At 48.7% G+C, this 22,387-nt stretch overlaps 1 protein-coding gene across 3 annotated transcripts in view; it reads left to right on the top strand.

Moving 5' to 3' along the window:
* Window positions 1-22,387, top strand: part of LOC120919291 — a 109,792-nt gene that overhangs the window by 71,200 nt on the left and 16,205 nt on the right. The window lies entirely within an intron of this gene.

Below are 22,387 nucleotides of genomic sequence, written 5' to 3'. Positions count from 1 at the left end.
TGGGTTTAGTGTACCTGGACAGGCCTCTCTCACTGACCTGGCAGCCAGAGTATCACTCGGAACTTTAAGGGAAGAAAGTCTCTGCCACAGGCCCTCCCCAAAATTTAGATTACGTAGACAATCCTCCTTGATAGACTTTGTGCCTGGATCTCCTTCAGGTAGTTTGCGGCTAGGTCACAGACTGATACAGTAGGTGAACTCGATATTGTGTCAATCTCGCTCCCTTTCTCGGCGAGATTGACCACCTACGAGCCCCATCGCGGGAGCCAGCGCCGAGCTGGCTTGCCGCGATGGAGACAGAGCCGTCATAGAAGCGACGGGAGATCCGACTTGGATTCCCGCCAATTCTACACGTGTGCGGCGTTTGTTATGAATCCTGAGGGGGAAGTCCCCGCCGGATTTTAAATAAAAATCCGGCATGGGTTCCCCCCTCAGGAGCATGCCGGGCCCTTAGGTCTGTTATGGGTTGTAAGGAGAGCCCCCCCTACGCCGAAAAAAACGGCGTAGGGGGTCCCCCTACAATCCATACCAGACCCGTATCCAAAGCACGCTACCCGGCCGGCCAGGAAGGGAGTGGGGACGAGCGAGCGCCCCCCCCCCTCCTGAGCCGTACCAGGCTGCATGCCCTCAACATGGGGGGGTTGGGTGCTCTGGGGCAGGGGGGCGCACTGCGGCCCCCCCACCTCAGAGCACCCTGTCCCCATGTTGATGAGGACAGGGCCCCTTCCCGACAACCCTGGCCGTTGGTTGTCGGGGTATGCGGGCGGGAGGCTTATCGGAATCTGGGAGCCCCCTTTAATAAGGGGGCCCCCAGATACCGGCCCCCCACCCTAAGTGAATGGATATGGGGTACATCGTACCCCTAACCATTCACCTGGAGGAAAAATGTCAAAGTTAATAAACACACCACACAAGGGTTTTTAAAATAATTTATTTTTCTGCTCCGGAGGCCCCCCCTGTCTTCTTTATTAGCTCTAATACCAGGGGGGCTTCTTCTTTGACGTCTTCGGGTGGGTGGGGGCCGCCGTCTGGTTCTCTTCCACCGCCGGGGGGGGTCGCTTTTAAAAAAGCCCCCACCCCCCGGCGGGTTTTCTCCGGCGGGGGGCTTCTTCTTCCGCTATCCCGACGGGTCTTCTCCGCTATCCGGGGGGTCTTCTCAACTCTCCGGGGGTCTCCTTCTATGTTCGCCACTCTCCGCTGTTGACTCGGCGCACCCCGGTTCTTCCTCCAGCTGTCCGGTGCCTTCTCCTTCAGCGCTGAACGTCTATCTTCTTCTTCTGTGCTGTGACGTATTCTTCTTCTTCCGGGCTGTGACGTCATCTTCTCTTCTCCCGATGTTGACACGTCGCCTCTTCTCGCTGAAATGACCGGTGCGCGCCTTGCATCGGACCTATATAGGCCTCACAGTCCCATCATGCTCCGGTACCTACCCACGTGGGTAGGTATCACATGGGTAGGTACAGAGCATGATGGGACTGTGAGGCCTATATAGGTCCGATGCAAGGCACGCATCCGTCATTTCAGCGAGAAGAGGCGACGTGTCAACATCTGGAGAAGTGAAGAAGATGACGTCACAGCCTGGAAGAAGAAGAATACTTCACAGCACGGAAGAAGAAGATAGACGTTCAGCGCTGAAGGAGAAGGCACCGGACAGCTGGAGGAAGAACCGGGGTGCGCCGAGTCAACAGCGGAGAGCGGCGAACATAGAAGGAGACCCCCGGAGAGTTGAGAAGACCCCCCGGATAGCGGAGAAGACCCGTCGGGATAGCGGAAGAAGAAGCCCCCCCGCCGAAGACGCCGGAGAAAACCCGCCGGGGGGTGGGGGCTTTTTTTTTGGTATTAGAGCTAATAAAGAAGACAGGGGGAGCCTCCGGAGCAGAAAAATAAATTATTTTAAAAACCCTTGTGTGGTGTGTTTATTAACTTTGACATTTTTCCTCTAGGTGAATGGTTAGGGGTACGATGTACCCCATATCCATTCACTTAGGGTGGGGGGCCGGTATCTGGGGGCCCCCTTATTAAAGGGGGCTCCCAGATTCCGATAAGCCTCCCGCCCGCATACCCCGACAACCAACGGCCAGGGTTGTCGGGAAGGGGCCCTGTCCTCATCAACATGGGGACAGGGTGCTCTGAGGTGGGGGGGCCGCAGTGCGCCCCCCTGCCCCAGAGCACCCAACCCCCCCATGTTGATGGCATGCAGCCTGGTACGGCTCAGGAGGGGGGGGGGGGGCGCTCGCTCGTCCCCACTCCCTTCCTGGCCGGCCGGGTAGCGTGCTTTGGATACGGGTCTGGTATGGATTGTAGGGGGGGCTCTCCTTACAACCCATAACAGACCTAAGGGCCCGGTATGCTCCTGAGGGGGGAACCCATGCCGGATTTTTATTTAAAATCCGGCGGGGACTTCCCCCTCAGGATTCATAACAAACGCCGCACACGTGTAGAATTGGCGGGAATCCAAGTCGGATCTCCCGTCGCTTCTATGACGCGCTTGCTGGGATGTGCTGTCACTATTCCAGTGAGTGCGAGATCTCGGCACCACGTCGCCGAGAATCAGCGCGATGCTGTCGTGCTAAAAACACAATATCACAAACACCTACTGTAGGTGACCAACGTCCAGCCTTTCAGTGTCCGGTTACCTTGATCCCCGGTGGATTGTCAAGACCCTATTGGATTGCCAGCCTCTCTTGGCTCTCCTCAGGCAGACTCCCCACCGAACAGCCTCCTCTCAAAGGAACAACGCTTGGGATCTTCTCAGGATTGGGGACCCAGTCGATCACTGGGGCCCAGCCATGACTCGAACGTTCCAAACCAACGTGGTCCCGGAACCAGGAGCACCGCGTGGCACGCGCACCCTGGCCAGGTAGGCCATAACGCCGGGGCGCCGTGGTGCAGTCACCTTAAAGGTGGGTGCCGCACTGTGAAAGAACCCTGCCTCAAAATGGCATCTGTTCCAGAAGTACCCTCTCCCAGCATGCCCAGCGAGAACACTCCCTCCTGATTGGCTGCTGGTAAAAGGCGCCCAAACCTCAACTCCACCGGTGCCACCTGTCGTCCTGGGGTGGGATAACACCCCAACAACAACAGAATGAGCCCACAGTACAGCCAAGCTGAAACAGAGACCCCACCTAAACATTGCAATTAAAATCAGAGTCCTTACACTCTGATTACCCCTTAAATTTCGACAGCACCGGTTACCTTGAAAGTAACCCGGCCCTACACAAAGGTTCGTTTTTATTTTCTAAATAGGTTCTTTTAAGCTAGTGCTAGGTTCACTTACCTTTTCCTTAGATTTCCCTTCTAAATGTTTTTTTCTTTGTCTGAATTTCTCACTTCCTGTTTCACCTCAGTAAGCTTGCCCCCATCATCCGAGCCGTTCTGGCTGGGGGTTAGTCAGCGTGCTCGCCCCCCCCCTTGGAACTACATCCCTGCAGGGAGACGCTGTGTTCACACAAAGAAAAAAAAAATTTAGAAGGGAAATCGAAGGAAAAGGTAAGTGAACCAACAATGCACTAGCTTTAGGCTGCATTCACACCTAGGCGTACAAAATCGTGGCGTTTTGTCCCCGCGAATTGCGGCGACAAAACGCCGCGATTGTGAATGCAGCCTCACCCCCTCTATGGAGATGGTTCACATCTCCTATGCCGAACGCCGAAAGCCGCCTGAAAAAAAGGTCTGGGACTTTTTTTCAGGCGGCAGGCGTACCGCATTCTGCGTTCGGCGTGGAGATGTGAACCATCTCCATAGAGGGCAATGTGTTTTCATCCCTCCAGCGTCTCGGGGCTGCTGCGGCGTCACACTACAGGCGACAAAACGCCTAGGTGTGAATGGGGGCTAAAGGAACCCATTTAGAAAATAAAAAATGAACCTTTACAACCCTTTTTTTAAGAGACCTATTGAAGTCCAGTAGAACATTGATCTCCGCTCTGGCTGGTAGCATCAGAGCGTGCGCAGTCTGAAACGCATTGCATCACGTCCGTGAAGTTATCCCGCTACATGCTGCATTCTAGCCCGCTCCTGAGACCAGGTGACTGCGCTCCAGACCTCGTTCTGGTTCCTATACCGAGAGCCGGAAGATATCCTGGTGGACAGGACAGGCTCTGTGCCACACGGCTTCACAGGAAAACCTGATGCTACCAGAGCGGAGATTGATGTTCTACTGGACTTCACTATGCCTCTTTAAACACTTCCCGCCCGGCCTATGGCCGATTTACGTCCGGGAAGTGGTTATGAAATCCTGACAGGACGTTCTAGAACGTCCTGCAGGATTTCATGCCGCGCGCGCCCGTGGGGGCGCGCATCGCGGCGATCGGTGATGCGGGGTGTCAGTCTGACACCCTGCATCTCCGATCTCGGTAAAGAGCCTCCGGCGGAGACTCTTTACCACGTGATCAGCCGTGTCCAACCACGGCTGATCACGATGTAAACAGGAAGAGCCGTCGATGGCTCTTCCTCACTCGCGTCTGACAGACGCGAGTAGAGGATAGCCGATCGGCGGCTCTCCTGACAGGGGGGGTTAGCGCTGATTGTTTATCAGCGCAGCCCCCCCCCCTCGGATCGCCACACTGGACCACCAGGGATGCCCACCCTGGAGCACCAGGGTGGGCAAAAAAAAAAAATAACAGAAAAAAAAAAATGACAGAAAAAAAAAAAAAAAAAGCATAAAGAAAAAAAAAAAGATGCCAGTCAGTGCCCACAAATGGGCACTGACTGGCAACCTGGCAAAAATCAGTGCTGCCACCCCAGTGTCCATCAGCGCCACCCCAGTGTCCATCAGCGCCACCCCAGTGTCCATCAGTGCCACCCCAGTGTCCATCAGTGCCACCCCACAGTGCCCATCCATGCCCAGTGCCCACCTATCAGTGCCCATCTGTGCCACCCATAAGTATCCATCAGTGCCGCCCATGAGTGCCCATCTGTGCCGCCTATGAGTGCCCAGTGCCGCCCATGAGTGCCCATCAGTGCCGCCTATGTGTGCCCATCAGTGCCGCCTATGTGTGCCCATCAGTGCCGCCTATGTGTGCCCATCAGTGCCGCCTATGTGTGCCCATCAGTGTCGCATACCAGCGCCGCCAATCAGTGCCACCTCATCTGTGCCCGTCAGTACTACCTCATCGATGTCCATCAGTGCCATCTCATCGGTGCCCATTAGTGCCGCCATATCAGTGCCCGTAATTGAAAGAGAAAACTTACTTATTTACAAAAAAATTAACAGAAAAAAATAAAAACGTAATTTTTTTTCCAAATTTTCAGCCTTTTTTTAGTTGTTGCGCAAAAAAATCGCAGAGGTGATCGAATACCACCAAAAGAAAGCTCTATTTGTGGGGAAAAAAGGACGCCAATTTTGTTTGGGTACAGTGTAGCATGACCGCGCAATTGCCATTCAAAGTGCGACAGTGCTGAAAGCTGAAAATTGGCTTGGGCGGGAAGCTGCGTAAGTACCTGGTATGGAAGTGGTTAAAGAAACTTCCATGTGAGTTTTTTAGTGCACCTTGTTCATTAAAATTATACAGTTTTACCCAAGTGGCGCCTGTTTTCCCTGTTTCCTCCTTCTTGACAAAGTTTCTTTGCCACAATGTGTGTAGAGAATAGGTTTGTTGGTTTATCTGCTTCTTTGACTAAATAATTTTAGCCAATACAACTACACTTTCTACTAGCTCAGCTCTGATATTCTTTTACTCGTTACAAATGTACTATTACTGAACCTGAAAGTATTGGCTTATTTGTCAGTTTTGATATTGTTTTGCTCATAAAACCTGGGTCTTCTACGGACGCTGGTAACAAAAAAAGGTCAGTTTACTGTGATTCGATAAATGGGGAAGAGGGCGCTAGTGAGAAAATACCTGAAATTGGGACACCCTCAATCTGAGGGTCCCAAAGGTATGAATGGGAAAATTATGGAGAATGATATAGAAAATAATTAAACACTCTGGTGACCATAGGAATCATATATATAATGTATCTCCAATAAATCGTGTACAGTATAAATCATACAGCAGCTAAATTAAAGGCAACAAAGCCGCTATCGCAATCAGTGAAAATACAGGAAACACTAGACGATAGTGCGTCTCATAAGTGACAACTCAAATAAGTAGGATAACACAACTAAACAGAAAAAAACAGTCCATAGGTGATTGTTTCCATAAGTGAATTCAATTCAACAGAATGTAGATCATGCAAAAGGTCTTGAGTGCTTCTGCAGCCACCACCATACACTAGGATTACACCCGAAGTGATCTTGTCAGGAGATAGGCTTACCAGATGCGGCAGACCCCTTTCGTGAAAAATGGGTCAATTAGGCTGAGCAGGTATCAGTGCCTGCACACTGTTCAACCGTTCAGACTGCAGATCTTTTAACCAGTAATATCCAGGACATCCATCCAAAAAATATCAAAACAGGAAAGAGCTAAGTGCATTAACTTTTATTAAAAAAACACATATAAAAAACGCTGATTGGCCCCTTACTTGGAGGCTGCCTGCCCGGCACTAGGACTGCTTGTGTCTAATCAGGACCCCGGCTGATTCTCGTGGGTCACTGCGTATGGAAGGCGCGTTTGATTGTTGCACAGTGTCGGCGTGTCGGCGCGGGTTCAGCTGGACACGCCGACACTGTGCAACAATCAAACGCGCCTTCCATACGCAGTGACCCACGAGAATCAGCCGGGGTCCTGATTAGACGCATCGATTCTATTGCACAATATATTTTCTTATATGTTTTGTCACAGAGGAGCAGCTTGTCACTTAAGTATTAATTATTTTTTCAATTGTGATTAAATTTTCTATATACTTATTTAAGTTTGGCGCGGAAACACACCCTATTCACAGTTTACTAAATTATGATTTAAAAGTGTGTTTGTTTTCATACCTATGCGTAAGCCAGGTTTATTATAAGTATTTTCACAGTTTTAAACATTAACATCAGATGTACTTTATAAATGTTACAATGCACATTGTTTGAAAGCAGTGTTCAACCCAAGAACCAATTTTTTTTTTTAAATGCAGCTTACCAATTCTTAGATATGATGGCTGCATTTGTTTTCTTTTTTTCCTATAGTTTCACCTGGTGATCCAGCCAGTATGTCTCTTTTTTTTCAACTTACTGTAACAGACAAAGTTGTTCAGACAAAATAGCATTTAGAGGGTTGAGACATACCAATGTACATTCACCCGCCACTTTATTAGGTACACCTGTTCAATTGCTTGGTAACACAAATTTCTAATCAGCCAATTGCATGGCAGCATGCTATTAGGCATCTAGAATTGGTGAAGACGACTTGCTGAAGTTCAAACCGAGCATCAGAATCTAGAAGAAAGGGGGTTTAGGTGACTTTGAACGTGTCATGGTTGTAGGTGCCAGAGGGGCTGGTCTGAGTATTTCAAAAACTGTTTATCTACTGGGCGTTTTTTACACACAACCATCTCTAGGGTTTGTGGAAAATGAGGGCGCTAATTTGTGGTAAATTGTGTATTAAACACTCCTTAACATTCAAATAATATAAAACACCTGTGTAATAGTAAATTAACATGTGTGAAAAATAGTGATAAGTCCAACGTCTAGATATTTTCATCACAGTGTACTCAATGTACACTATTAAATAGTCCCAATAATTAAATAGATTCCAATCACTCCAGTGCACAAACACTTGAAAGTTGTGACGTAAATCTTGCTTATAGTGAAATACTCCTTCACCAAATGCGATACTCTGCATTCACCCAAAAGTGCTCAAATAATTGCTGCGCTTACCAGATGTACCTGACTTATTTTGTGAGAAAGAAAGTCAGATAAAGCTTTTGCAGGATAGTGCCTGCATACACACCACACGGACAGGATACAATGCAAATGCCTCTTGCTTGAGTTATAGATACGATATGAAAAAGAGAATATAGACTCCCATCCCATAATACTGTACATTTATTTTAAAATAATCAAATAAAAAACGGCCAGATGGCCTCTTACATTAAAAGGTGAGGCTGCTCGCTTGTCAAAGTATGTGTTTCGCTCTTTTCACCACCCCCCGTGGTAGCGTGCGTGCAACAATACAGCACCCGGATTTCCGGAATTGGCGTCAGGTAACACGTGACCAGGTCCGCCGCCGACGTACGTTTCGTATGAACGTCTTCAGGGCGCGTTGAAGTCTATATTCTCTTATTCATATCGGATCTTTAACTCCGAGCAAGAGGCATTTGCATTGTATCCTGTCCGTGTGGTGTGTATGCAGGCACTATCCTGCAAAAGCTTTATCTGACTTTCTCACAAAAGAAGTCAGGTACATCTGGTAAGCGCAGCAATTATTTGAGCACTTTTGGGTGAACACAGAGTATCGCATTTGGTGAAGGAGTTTTTCACTATAAGCAAGATTTACGTCACAACTTTCAAGTGTTGTGCACTGGAGTGATTGGAATCTATTTAATTATTGGGACTATTTAATAGTGTACATTGAGTACACTGTGGTGAAAATATCTGGACGTTGGACTTATCACTATTTTTCACACATGGTCATTTACTATTACACAAGTGTATTATATTATTTGTATTTGTATGTTAAGGAGTGTTTAACACACAATTTACCACAAATTAGCGCCCTAATTTTCCACAAATATTCTTATTAAGTATCACTTGATCTGCAGAGGAGCAGCTTAATCTTATTGATTTTACTATTTTTATGAATATTTAAATCACACTGCACTTTAATTTGAGTGATTTGGCACAGAATTTCTATTATCCATCTCTAGGGTTTACAGAGAATGGTCCTAAAAAGAGAAACTATTCAGTAAGCGACCGTTGTGTGGATGAACAATTCCTTGTTGATGTCAGAGGTCAGAGGAGAATGGACAGACTGGTTTGAGATAATGCAACAGTTTAATCATAACCAATACCACTAAAACCACCATAACCTAATCTTGGTAGTAGACAAACATCTGTATTTAGACGATAGCTCATGTCCATATAGGCTAGGTGGAAGTGGATATGATGCAAAGTTTCTCTACATATTGCGTGCTTCAATGCTTCCTCAGGAGCTTTAGGCAAGTGTTCTAAATAAGCACAGAAAACAGTAAACCATATAGTTAAAAAATGATCATAATAACAATTGGTATTCAAGACAATTACAACAATGTCTCACATGGCCATAGGGGACAAACACACACACACACACAGACAGTGGCAGCTGGTGCTCAAAATATTTTTTTTGGGGTGGGGGCGCAAACAAACTGAAAAAAAAACCCCCATCAATTGCAGCCTCACTGTGCCCATCAAATGCAGACACTGTGCAGCCATTGTGCCCATTAAATGCAGCCACTGTGCCATAAATTTAAGCCATTGTGCCCATAAAATGCAGCCACTGTGCCCATCATAGGCAGCCACTTGTGCCCACCAAATGCCATGACTTGTGCCCATCAAATGCTGCCACTGTGACCCCGTCCGCATGCTGTCTGCCCGTCACTTACCCCATCTTAGTGGCGGGTCAGGCAGCGGGTGATGGCGGCGAGCTGTGGGATGGCTCCTGTGTCCTCCATGCTTCCCCCTCCTCTTTTCTTCAGTCCGCTAGGCATCTAATCAGGGCACCTGTGCCTTCAGTCAATCAGGTGACCTGATTGGCGGAGAGGCGGTTCATTGGTAGACTGTGAGCGCAATGCTTTGCGCTCAAAGTTCCCCTATTTTAAGCCTATTAGAGCCTATGGCTTTAATCAGGTGCTTGAAAAAAAAACACCCCCCGCCGCTGGAATTCAGGTACCCTGCGTCCGAAAAGGGGCAAGATGCCTGAATAGGGGGTGGCAGCTGTGGCCATAGATAGATTCATGTTATGCATGAATCTATCCATTAGTCATAGTGGGGGGTGGCTGGAGAGAGGGGGCGGCACCTGTGCACACATACTGGCTCCTGTGGGCATAGGACTACTTGTACACTGCAACCACACATACAATGGAGCCACAACTATGGAGATGCTCATAAGCACACAGGCTGCCACTGATTGCTCCGTACATAAAAAAAAAGGGGGGGGGGTGTAAACCTTATATGGAATTGTATTAAAGTAATTCATGTTATCCTTGGTGTTCAAAGTAAAACTAGACCTACAGGATAACGATAAGCAAGGGACCAAACCCAGTATGTAGATGTACAAGCAAACTTACAAAGTACATAACGCATAGAGAAATCATCTTCAAAATATGTGCAGAGAATGTTGATCATGGGGAAAAGACAACCATCAAGATAAAATGGGCAGGTATACCAAAGGTCCTCACTCCTAAAGTTATTTAAAAATAGTAAAAATACAATAAGTTAAATATATCTAATAAAGAGTATATATAGGAAGGAACATACAGGGGTACAACAGTGCACTCACCCAAAAGTGTAACTAATCACCAAAGGTTGTGTCAGGAATGGTGTCATTACTGGGCTCACCTGCTGGTGGCAATGTTGTGTTCGGCACCAGTGGGTGTAGTTCTGGTGGCCACCAGAGGGTGTCTCCGCTCCAAGACTTTCAACCAGCCATCAAACACACCTGATCTGGGTCTGCTGGACTATATAATGCCACCCTTAACCAAGGCTCAATGCTCCAGAAATCCTTCAGTAAGCCTCGTCCCTGCCTGAACTGTTTGCCTGAACTTGATCCGTTTCCTGCCTTGTCCTGGACTCTGTTTCTTGTATCCTATCCCTGAGACCTGTCCCCTGATACCTGCTTCCAGCTCCCCCTTGCTAACTGCTCCCAGTACCTGGCCTTCTGTTCCTCGTCTCTCATCTCTGCCTTGTTTATGCATGTGTGTTCCATTTACTTGTATATATTAGTTGGATAGTTAGATTAGGTGTTTTTGGGGTTTGTTGTATTCTCTTTGTATTAATTTCTTGTTTATGGTTTGCTGTTGTTTGATTACACGTGTGTCCTTATTTTCAATAAATATATATTTTCACTTACTCCTGTTCCTGATTCCTTAACCACTTAAGCCCCGGACCTTTAGGCAGCTAAATGCCCAGGCCAGGTTTTGCGATTCGGCACTGCGTCGCTTTAACAGACAATTGCGCGGTCGTGCGACCTGGCTCCCAAGCAAAATTGGCGTCCTTTTTTCCCCACAAATAGAGCTTTCTTTTGGTGGTATTTGATCACCTCTGCGGTTTTTATTTTTTGCGCTATAAACAAAAAAAATAGAGCGACAATTTGGAAAAAAATTCAATATTTTCTACTTTTTGCTATAATAAATATCCCCCAAAAACACATATAAAAACATTTTTTTTCCTCAGTTTAGGCCGATACGTATTCTTCTACCTATTTTTGGTAAAAAAAAAAATCGCAATAATCGTTTATCGGTTGGTTTGCACAAAATTTATAGCGTTTACAAAATAGGGGATAGTTTTATTGCATTTTTATTATTTTTTTTTTTTTTTTTACTACTAATGGCGGCGATCAGCGATTTTTTTCGTGACTGCGACATTATGGCGGACACTTCGGACAATTTTGACACATTTTTGGGACCATTGTCATTTTCACAGCAAAAAATGCATTTAAATTGCATTGTTTATTGTGAAAATGACAGTTGCAGTTTGGGAGTTAACCACAGGGGGCGCTGTAGGAGTTAGTGTTCACTTAGTGTGTGTTTACAACTGTAGGGGGGTGTGGCTGTAGGACTGACGTCATCGATCGAGCCTCCCTATATAAGGGATCACTCGATCGATGCAGCCACCACAGTGAAGCACGGGGAAGCCGTGTTTACATACGGCTCTCCCCGTTCTTCAGCTCCGGGGAGCGATCGCGACGGAGCGGCTATAAAACGAATAGCCGCGCCGTCGTCCCGGATCGCTCCCCGCGGGAATCCGACCGCCGCATGTAGCGGGGGGGGGGGTCCCGATCGGACCCCCCACCTGCTAGAAGGCAAGGACGTACATGTACGCCCATTTGCCTGTACGTGCCATTCTGTGGACGTACATATACATGCGGCGGTCGGGAAGTGGTTAAAGGGGTTGTAAAGGTTTGTTTTTTTCACCTTCATGCATCCTATGCATGAAGGTGAAAAAAAAACTGGCAATGACGGCCCCCAGCCCCCCGTTTTACTTACCCGAGCCCTGAATCTGCTGTGGGCTTCTGCTTCTCCTCAGAGTCTGGCCGTCGATTGGCTAGATTTGCTGGATCGATAGCAGCGCAGCCATTGGCTCGCGCTGCTGTCAATCACATGCAATAACGCGCTGCGCCGGGGGTGGGGCCGTGTGATACAGTCGGTGGCTATGGCCACCGGTTGTATCACGGGAGCGTGCCCGCAACTAACCCCCTTGGGAGAGTGCTTCCCATGAAGGGGGTTAGCTGATGCGGGGAGGAGCTGAGACAGCCTCCGAAGGACCCCAGAAGACCAGGATCGAGGCCACTGTGAGCAAAACAAGCTGCACAGTGGAGGTAAGTATAACATGTTTGTTATTATTTTTAAACAAGAACCTTAAGGGCCCTTGCACACGGAGCGGATCAGTAATGATCCGCTCCGTGTGTGCGCAAAGCTCAGCGGGGATCCTCCGTAAAATCCCCGCTGAGCTGGCAGCTGACAGGGCGGTCCCCGCACACTGTGCAGGGACCGCCCTGTGTTTCCTCCGCTCTCCCCTATGGGGGATCGGACGAACACGGACCGTATGTCCGTGTTTATCTGATCCGATCCGGCAGACGGAAGAAAAATAGGATTTCTTCTGTCTGCAAATGCGGATCTTTGCGGAGGCGGACAAATTACGGGTGTCAGCGGATGTTCATCCGCTGACACCCGTAATCACATAGGGACCCATATATGTCCCGTTTTCATCTGCAAACGGACGGATGAAAATGTGGACATACGGTCCGTACGTGTGAAAGGGCCCTAAGTGTCCCTTTGGCTAGGTTCACACTGCTGCGAATTCAAAATCGCGGTAAAATCGCGATTTTACCGCGATTTCGCGGCTGCGATTTTGCCTCGATTTTGGCCGCGATTTAAGAGACATCTGTGCAGGGTTCAATGTAAATCACGGCCCGAAATCGCAAAAAGTAGTACAGGAACTACTTTTTGAAATCGGTGCAGCTCCGCAGATGCGGCGTCGCACCGATTCGGACAGTGCCATTGCCGACAAATGCCGCCGATTTGAGATGCGATTTGACATGTCAAATCGCATCTCAAATCGTTCCAAATCGTACCCAGTGTGAACCAGGGCTTTAAGTGCAGCCCAACAATCTGATCACCTGTATTGGATGTCTGTGTATAGCATCCCCTTGACAGAATTCTGGAGCCATACAATCATATCGGCTGCACCTGGGAATTGGATCTGAGCACTGGCTAAATTACTAAAGATGCATCTGGAAGATATTCTGTATTTTTTCGCTCTTGGCAACAGATGACAGAGTTATTTTGTTATCAGACATTAAGAGAACACACCAGAGAGCGGTTGTTAGAATGCATCCCTCTAGCTCATGTTTTTATAGATCAAGTCAGTTTTTTGTTTGAGAACGTGCAACCATTGATTCAGATCTGTGCAGAGTTGGCCCTGTCTGATGCCTCTAGTGGAGGTGATGACTATACACCCCCTTATCGTGCAGCTCAGGAGTCTTTGGTTTGGCTATTGGAGGATGACTCAGCCTTTTTCGTTAACCACTTCAGCCCCGGACCATTTGGGTGGTCAAAGACCAGGCCACTTTTTGCAATTCGGCACTGTGTTGCTTTAACTGACAATTGCGCGGTCATGCGACGTGGCTCCCAAACAAAATTGATGCCCTTTTTTCCCCATAAATAGCGCTTTCTTTTGGTGGTATTTGCTCACCCCTTTGGTTTTTATTATTTGCGCTATAAACAAAAATAGAGCGACAATTTAGAAAAAAATGCAAAAATTTTTACTTTTTGCTATAATAAATATCCCCAAAAAATATATAAAAACATTTATTTTTTTCCTCAGTTTAGGCCGATACGTATTCTTCTACATATTTCTGGTAAAAAAAAAATCGCAATAAGCGTTTATTGATTGATTTGCGCAAAAGTTATAGCGTTTACAAAATAGGGGATAGTTTTATGGCATTTTTAGAAAAAAAATATTTTACTAGTAATGGTGGCGATCAGTGATTTTTTTTTCGTGACTGCGACATTATGGCGGACACATCGGACACTTTTGAGACATTTTTGGGACCATTGTAATTTTCACAGCCATCAGTGCTATAAAAATGCACTGGTTACTGTGAAAATGACACTGGCAGTGAAGGGGTTAACCACTAGGTGGCGCTGTAGGGGTTAAGTGTTCCCTGCATTGTGTTCCTAACTGTAGGGGGGATGGGCTCTATGTCACATGACACTGATCTCCGCTCCGAGTACATGGAGCCGAGATCAGTGTCATTCTCACTAGGCAGAGCAAGGAGATGCTTGTTTACACAAGCATCTCCTCGCTATATACCTGAGACGATCGCGGGGATCGAGTCCGCGGGACCCGCGGTCCGACTCATGGGGAAGGCGGCAGGGTCACAAGCGCGCCGCCGCCGGAGGGATAGCAACCACACGGCAGGCATTTAAAGAACCACGTACAGGTACGTGATAATGCCTGTCCGTGCCATTATGCCGACGTATATATGGCGTGGGCGGTCTTTAAGCGGTTAAGCAATACTCAGCTTGTCCTCAACAGGTGCTTGCAGAATGTATTGATTCAGTACAGTCTCTGGTCAGACGAGCAGTATGAAAACCTGATTTTGTGCAATCATTATTATAGGCCTGGTCAAGCTTGTTGTACTTAGCTTCTGTCAGCTCCCAACTACCCATTTCTGTGACTAGATCCCAGCCTGCTGGGATGTCTTCCTCTCCTTTACCCCCAACAACCACAGCCGCCCAATACACCCTGCTACCAATGAAGTACCAGTACCTTCTTTCCTCCTGCTGCACCTACCCTGCTTTTAACCCTTCTGCTTCTTCCTGGCTGCCTCCATCAGTTCCACTAAATCTCTCTTTAAAATCTGCTTCCTCTGTTTTACCATCTGTGACGGTATCGGTATGATATCCCCGTCAACGTTCCCTTCTTCCCATAACGAAAATCACCCCAATATTCCACGAGGAGGGATATCCCTGGAATCGCCCAGAAAGCCACACATGCCAAGCTTACTGCTAGAACAAGACACTTTAATGTTACAAAAACTCAGCTTATATGTGGTTACAACCTGTTAGGAACGCCCCCCCTCACACAGTGGGGTTTCCCATACAGATTATAGGAGACAAGTCGGAGCCGACCATGCAGACACGTTTCTTTAGATAAAGACATCAGTGGAGTTAATTAATACACTGAAGCAATCAGAATAATTAACATACTACTTCTCTAATCATTTAGCCTGATGATACAATACACATCTTTTAAGGGTAAACACAGATCTTCTTCACACAACACAATAGATCAATTAACATTTAGAATAGTGAGGGGACATTAGCACGTCAATAACCTGTCAGAGGAATGAATCACACATGAAATTCCTTTCTACCTCTACCCATATGGCTAGCAGGGAGCAGTAAACTGAGACATATAGGCAAATGTATCACAATGGCCCCCCTTTTGCTCCCTGCTCTGGCAAACCCGGTTGGACCTTCCCTGGTCCAGTAGGGTTGACGGGTTCAGAGCTTTTAGTCCGAGGTTAACTCCGTTTGGCATGACTGACCTCCCTTGGCAACTGCTTCAGACTCAGGTATGTCACCGGGTCGTCAGATCACACGCCGGTCAGTCCCCAAGTCTTTGTGCGATCTGCAAAGTCACCAGAAGTCAGTGTGAAGACAGCGAATGGGTCTGTGCGCCGCCGTCTAGGTGTCCCGCTATGGGAGGGGGCAGGTTATGGCTCTGAAGTGACAATCACAGGAGATTCATAAAAAGAAAAAGTTATATTTGTTGAAATGCTGTAGCACTGGTGCTCAGAGTCCGGGGGGGGGAGGGGAATCAGAGCCCCATAAGATCAGCCACCCCCTGCTCCCTCCGCAGCCGCCGGTTCTCCTCTTGGAGCTTCTCCAGCTCCATCTCCAGTTCATGGAGCCTGGGGGGGTCAGCCTGCTGTGACCTCAGGTGGTTGTTCTCCTCCTCCATGCGGCTTATGCACTCCTCCAGCTCTATGTACTCACGGATCAGCTCCTGCTTGCTCATGTCCTGCAGGCTTTCCACGTGGTTCTTCATCATCAGGAACTGGGTGGTGGTGTAAGGGGCCACCGGTGGGCCCTTGGTGAACATCTCGGCCCGCATCTGGGATGCCCGCTGCGACTCCCTCTCCTCCAGTCGCTTCTTCTCCTCCCAGGTCAGCTTGTTATACGGCTTCCAGGACCTCTTCTTCTTGGGGGGTAGCTGGCGGTGCCTCTTTCTGCCCAGCTCCCTCCAGGGCCCCTCCGTCTCATGGCTGTCGCCCATGACCAGCTGACAATGGTGTTCCCTGTTGTCCGTAATACCAGATTGTACCGTGAGGACTTCGTAAACGGTGTCCGATGGTTCTTCCGGACCCAGCTCCTGGAGATCCCAAGCCGAGTCTACACAATGGGCTGCTGCTGGTGGGCGGTACCCAGGTTGAGACCAATTTGACCTGGTGTTGTCACTCAGGGGGCAATTCTGCTTGAAGTGACCCAGCTGTTTGCACCTGAAGCAGCGTTGTTCGTTGTCCTCCTGGCGTGGGTAGCGAGGGCTAGATGTCACCGGTCTGTTAGGAGGTTGGTATCTAGCGGCTGGTGGGTGTGAGGGCGCCGTTGGTCGTGGAGGTTGTACCCGTGGTGTGACCTGGTTCGTCTTGCGAGTATCCGCATATTCATCCGCCAACTTCGCGGCCTCTGGTAGAGTCATGGGCCTGCGATCTCTCACCCAATCTTTGACATCCGTCTGGATGTGATTGTAAAATTGCTCCAGGAGCATTAGTTGCAAAATGTCCTCTGCGGTGGTGGCCTGGCTGCTGTTAACCCAGTTAGAGGCCGACAGGGACAACTGGCATGCCCACTCCGCGTAAGAGTCTTTCGTGGTTTTGCGTGAGTCCCTGAACTTCTGTCGATGGGACTCTGGGGTTACTGCATAACGAGCTAGGAGCACTTCTTTAACCCGGGCGTAGCTATGGATATCCTGATCTGGCACGGTCCGGAAAGCATCAGAAGCTTTGCCTGACAGTTTGCCTGACAATATTGCAACCCAGTCTCCTCTAGCTATTCGGTGCAGGTTACATTGTCGCTCAAAGTCTGCCAGGTAGTTATCAATCTCACAGTCCTTTTCATCAAAAGCTTTAAAAGCGCTAAACGGGATCTTCCTTGTGTCTGCTGTGCTGTACTCACTGTTTGGAGGATGTGCGGCTGCTTGTTGGACTGCTGCCAGTTTTAACTGTAGCTCTGCGTCTCTTATTTGTTTATCCTTCTGTAGCTCTGCGTCTCTTATTTGTTTAGCCTTCTGTAGCTCTGCGTTTACTAACAGGTCCATCACTTTCAGCACCACATCCGGCGTTGGGTTCGGGCCGAACCACGCTAGCTTCTCTCTCATTAGCTTGTTGGCTGGCGATTCCTCCTCCTGAATCACTGGTGTCTCCATCTCTTGTACTGCTGGCGTTGCTGCAATCCCGTCCTCCTGGTCTATCTCCATTGATTCTGCTATGATGACCCGCTTGGTTTTGTTGCTAGCAATCCTTCCACGAACTTCCAGTAGTTCTTCCAGTGTCTGCTTGGAATCCGGGTGTGAAGGGGAATAGAAGGGAAAATCCCACTGCTACCAACCAATTGTGACGGTATCGGTATGATATCCCCGTCAACGTTCCCTTCTTCCCATAACGAAAATCACCCCAATATTCCACGAGGAGGGATATCCCTGGAATCGCCCAGAAAGCCACACATGCCAAGCTTACTGCTAGAACAAGACACTTTAATGTTACAAAAACTCAGCTTATATGTGGTTACAACCTGTTAGGAACGCCCCCCCTCACACAGTGGGGTTTCCCATACAGATTATAGGAGACAAGTCGGAGCCGACCATGCAGACACGTTTCTTTAGATAAAGACATCAGTGGAGTTAATTAATACACTGAAGCAATCAGAATAATTAACATACTACTTCTCTAATCATTTAGCCTGATGATACAATACACATCTTTTAAGGGTAAACACAGATCTTCTTCACACAACACAATAGATCAATTAACATTTAGAATAGTGAGGGGACATTAGCACGTCAATAACCTGTCAGAGGAATGAATCACACATGAAATTCCTTTCTACCTCTACCCATATGGCTAGCAGGGAGCAGTAAACTGAGACATATAGGCAAATGTATCACACCATCCTTCTGCTCTCCGCTACTACCAGCTGCATCCACTACCTATAGCCATGTATCCTCATGCAAATCTTCAGTTGCTAAAGCCAAAAAGAAGCAGAAGTTTTTCCCAACCCATACCATCCTGCCATTATCCACTCCTGTCTCCACACCAGCTGATCCGCTCCAGCCTGAAGTTTTGTGCCCACGGGGCAGCCTGAAGTTCCAGTGCCTGCTGTCCAGTCTGATTTCCCTATTGTTTAGCCTGTTGTGCCTGCTGCCCAGTCTGATGTTCCAGTGCCTGCTGCCCAGTCTGATGTTCCAGTGACCGCTGCCCAGCCTGATGTGCCCGCTGTTCAGTCTGATGCCCCGGTTCCCGCTGTTCAGTCTGCTGTTCCGGTGTCCACTTTCCAGCCTGATGATCTTGTGCCTGCTGTCCAGTCTGACATTTTGGTGCCCGCTGTCCAGTCTGATGTGCCCGCTGTCCAGCCCGATGTTAGGGTGCTCGCTGTTCATTCTGATGTTCCAGTGCCTGCTGTCCAGCCCCTTGTGCCTTTTCAGAGGTGCCTGCTGTTAAGTGTGATCTGGTGCCCACTTTCCAGTCTGATGTTTCAGTCCCTGCTGTCCAGCTTGTTGTTCTGGTGCCCGATGATCTGCTTAGTGATCCCGTACCTGGTACCCAGCCTGACGATCCAGTTCCTGTTGGTCCTGTTCCTGATGCCCTGTCTTATGGTCCCATTCCTGATACCCATAGGCCGATAACAGGTCTAAATGTTTTCTCCAAGGTAATGGAGAAAGAAGTTGTACAACAGCTACAACGGCATTTAGACACCCATAAATTACTCGACACATTCCAATCAGGCTTCCGTCCGGGTCACGGAACAGAAACGGCGTTGCTCAAAATATGGGACGACGTGCTAGAGGCCGCTGATGAAGGAGAATCTTGTCTCCTGATCCTGCTGGACCTAAGCGCGGCTTTCGACACTGTAGACCACGGACTACTACTAGCTAGGCTAGCCGAAGTGGCCAAAGTCGCGGAAGGTGATTTACCCTGGTTCTCCTCCTTCTTGGAAAACCGATCACAAACAGTGAAACTCGGATCTTTCAGCTCTGAAAAACGTATGGTATCATGCGGAGTCCCTCATGGGTCGCCCTTGTCACCCGTATTGTTCAATATCTATCTCCGCCCCCTCTTTGAAATCATCAGGAACCAGAAGCTACTTTACCACTCCTATGCAGATGACACACAACTGTATTTCCGCATCTTCAACAAAAAGGATCATTCTCTTGGACTAGAGAAATGCCTCACTCTAATAGATAGCTGGATGACATCCAGTTATCTTAAACTCAATGGCCCAGATTCAGGTAGATTTGCCCATTAGTTGCACATGTGAAGAGCAGCTGATTTGCTCTGCGCTGGGGCAAATTGGAAAGATTGCCACCTGATTCAGGATTCCTTTTGTCTGCTAACTTGCTCCTTTGTAAGGCAAAAATCAGGGCCTAAGGCAGCGCAAGTGAAAGTGGGTGTGCCCTATGCAAATGATCTTTTTTTCCACTCAGCAGTGGTTTGCGCCTATTTTCAGGGCAAATTCTGCCCAGCTGCTTGCACTGAGCAAATAAATAGGGGCAGACCTGCGCAGGTCCTGTGCAAAATTACATCCTGCTTGTTCCACCCCCCCTGAGCAAGGTAATTTTGCCCTTTTTTCTGAGATGGCACCTCCTGATAAGAAAAAAAAAAGAAAAGCAAATTTTGTCTCCGCTGAGATGGATATACTGCTTGCGGCACTGACGCGCCATACTGCCGTTCTTTTTGGTTCAGAGCGGAAGAATACCACCGTAGCCCAAAGGAGGGCAATATATGAGGCTATTACATTGGACATAAATGCCCTGGGCATTGAGGAGAGGTCCTGGGAGGACATACAAAAAAAATTTACTGACATGCGTCGTCGAGTCAGGGACAAAATTGTCCTAATCAGAAAGCATAGCAGGGGCACGGGAGGAGGACCAGCCTGCTCTTTACGATTAAATCCAGAGGAGGAGGTTATCGCACAGAGTTTAGCGCTGGAGCAGGTGGAGGGACTCCCAGGCTATGACTCCACTGTTGGGGACTTGGGGACTGGTACGTTTTTTTTCTCATATCTGCTGTGTATCATGGGAGGGGGTAGAAGGGAACATATGATAAGTGTGTTGCTCCAGCAACATATTTTTTTTGTGTCATCCACAGATGTTGATGATGAGGCTGGGCCGTCGTTGGCTGTAGGGCGACCCACGCCATCCCCAGAACATCATGGGGTGCAGTCAGGCACTCTGCAGATCCTGGGCATGTTGGTGGAGGAGGATATCGCCCATAGTCCATCTAGGGAGGAGGAAGTGGTGGAGGAGTCCATTATCCTCAACCTGGATGAATCTGTGTACCTCCAGGAGGATCCCACCATCCCTGACCTCCCCACCACCCCCCCGACCATAACGTCATCCCCCTCCAGGGCAAGCCCCTCCAGTGTCCCCCCCTCCAGTGTGGCCCCCTCCCCTTCTTCTCCCTCAGTTCATGCCCCAGCCTCTCCTCCAAGGAAGGCTCTATGTAAAACCGGGGGATGTACCCTCCAGCTTCCGTGAAGGTCTGCAGGAGGAGCAGGCCCGGCAGACCCGCCATATAGGGGACATGGTGGGAGACTTGAGGCGGGTGGCGGACAGCCTGGCATCCTCCTCCTCCTCTCTGCAGCAGGCCCTCACCCTGCATGCTGACCGGGGGATACGAGATACTGAGAGCTTGGAGGAAGTCAGTGCCAACTGTGGAGCCATGGTCACCTGCATGGTCGAGCAGCAGGGCGCCATCGCTTTGCTAACAGCGGAGGTGAGCAGGTTGGCAGGTGCGGTGGAGGCCAACACTGCTGCTGTGCGGGAGGAGGGGAGATTAACCCGGCGGCAGCAGAGGACCAATACCACCCGGCAGCTGCGGATGTTGGCCCAAACCAACAGCGTGCTCACCCGCCTGGCCAACGCCATGGAGGGCATGCAGGCACCACCTGCCAGGAGTGAGGAAGTAGGGGTTGATGCTCCTCCCCCCCCTCCATCCCCACCCCATGCTCCATCCCCACCACAGGCTCCATCCTCAGCCCAGGCTCCATCCCCACCACAGGCTCCATCCTTAGCCCAGGCTCCATCCCCACCACAGGCTCAACCACGCAGACTGAGGAGCCAGAGCCGGGGCACCCTTGGCACAAGGATGTCCAAAAAATATATATATATATATTTTCCTTTTATTTTTTGTATTTTTTTACCTATCCCTTGCTGCTCATATAATGAGCTTTTTCTATTTATTTTGATTATGCGTATATTTTTTTTTTTTTTTGGGGGATATTTTTTTTTTTGCTCAGATTAGGAGCTTTTCTATATTTAGTTTATGCTCAAAGTTTTTTTTTTTTTTTTTTGTAGTCCCTACACACGGTGAGGAGTGCTGTAGTTGCTCTCCAGCTGACCTGTGGCCATCTGTTGCTAACTTGCCCCTGCTTTTATAAAGTGCAAATTTGCCCCGGCCAAACAGCTTGCGCGCTTTGGGAGCAAAATGCTCCTCACACGCGCAAGTTTATGAATCAGTGGCAGTTCCTAATTTGCATATTTGCTGAGGGAAAACCATGAGAGCGCAAGTTGCTCTCTGAGCAAAATTGCCCCTTAATTGCGCCGGGGCAGAGAAACTGCCTCCGTGCAAAAATGGCACATTTCAGGCTTAGCTTGCTTTCTGGGTCACCCGCAAATTTGCCTGGGAGCAAATCCGTACTTGCGCGGCGCAAATCACACTTACTCCCGCGCAAGTCATACCTGAATCTGGGCCAATGGGTCAAAAACAGAACTTCTTCTGTTTCACGCAAACCGGAAAAGTCATCCCGCGTCAACCGGGACCCCCCCACCCATTCTGGGAAAACTATCATCCCTAGTACCAAAGTCAAAAGTCTCGGAGTCATCTTTGACTCCTACATGACAATGGATGCACAAATAGGGTCTGTAGTCAGCGGATCGCACCATCTGCTGCGCCTACTACGCCGACTCACACCTTTTATCCCGAAAGAGGACATTGCAGTCGTGGTGGGAACAATCATCAACTCCAGACTAGACAACGCAAATGCCCTCTATCTAGGACTCCCCAAATACCAAATCACTCGTCTGCAAGTCGTTCAAAACACG

Source organism: Rana temporaria, chromosome 12, assembly GCF_905171775.1.
Source record: "Rana temporaria chromosome 12, aRanTem1.1, whole genome shotgun sequence".
Taxonomy (NCBI): domain Eukaryota; kingdom Metazoa; phylum Chordata; class Amphibia; order Anura; family Ranidae; genus Rana; species Rana temporaria.
This window is presented reverse-complemented; position numbering and strand designations above follow the sequence as displayed.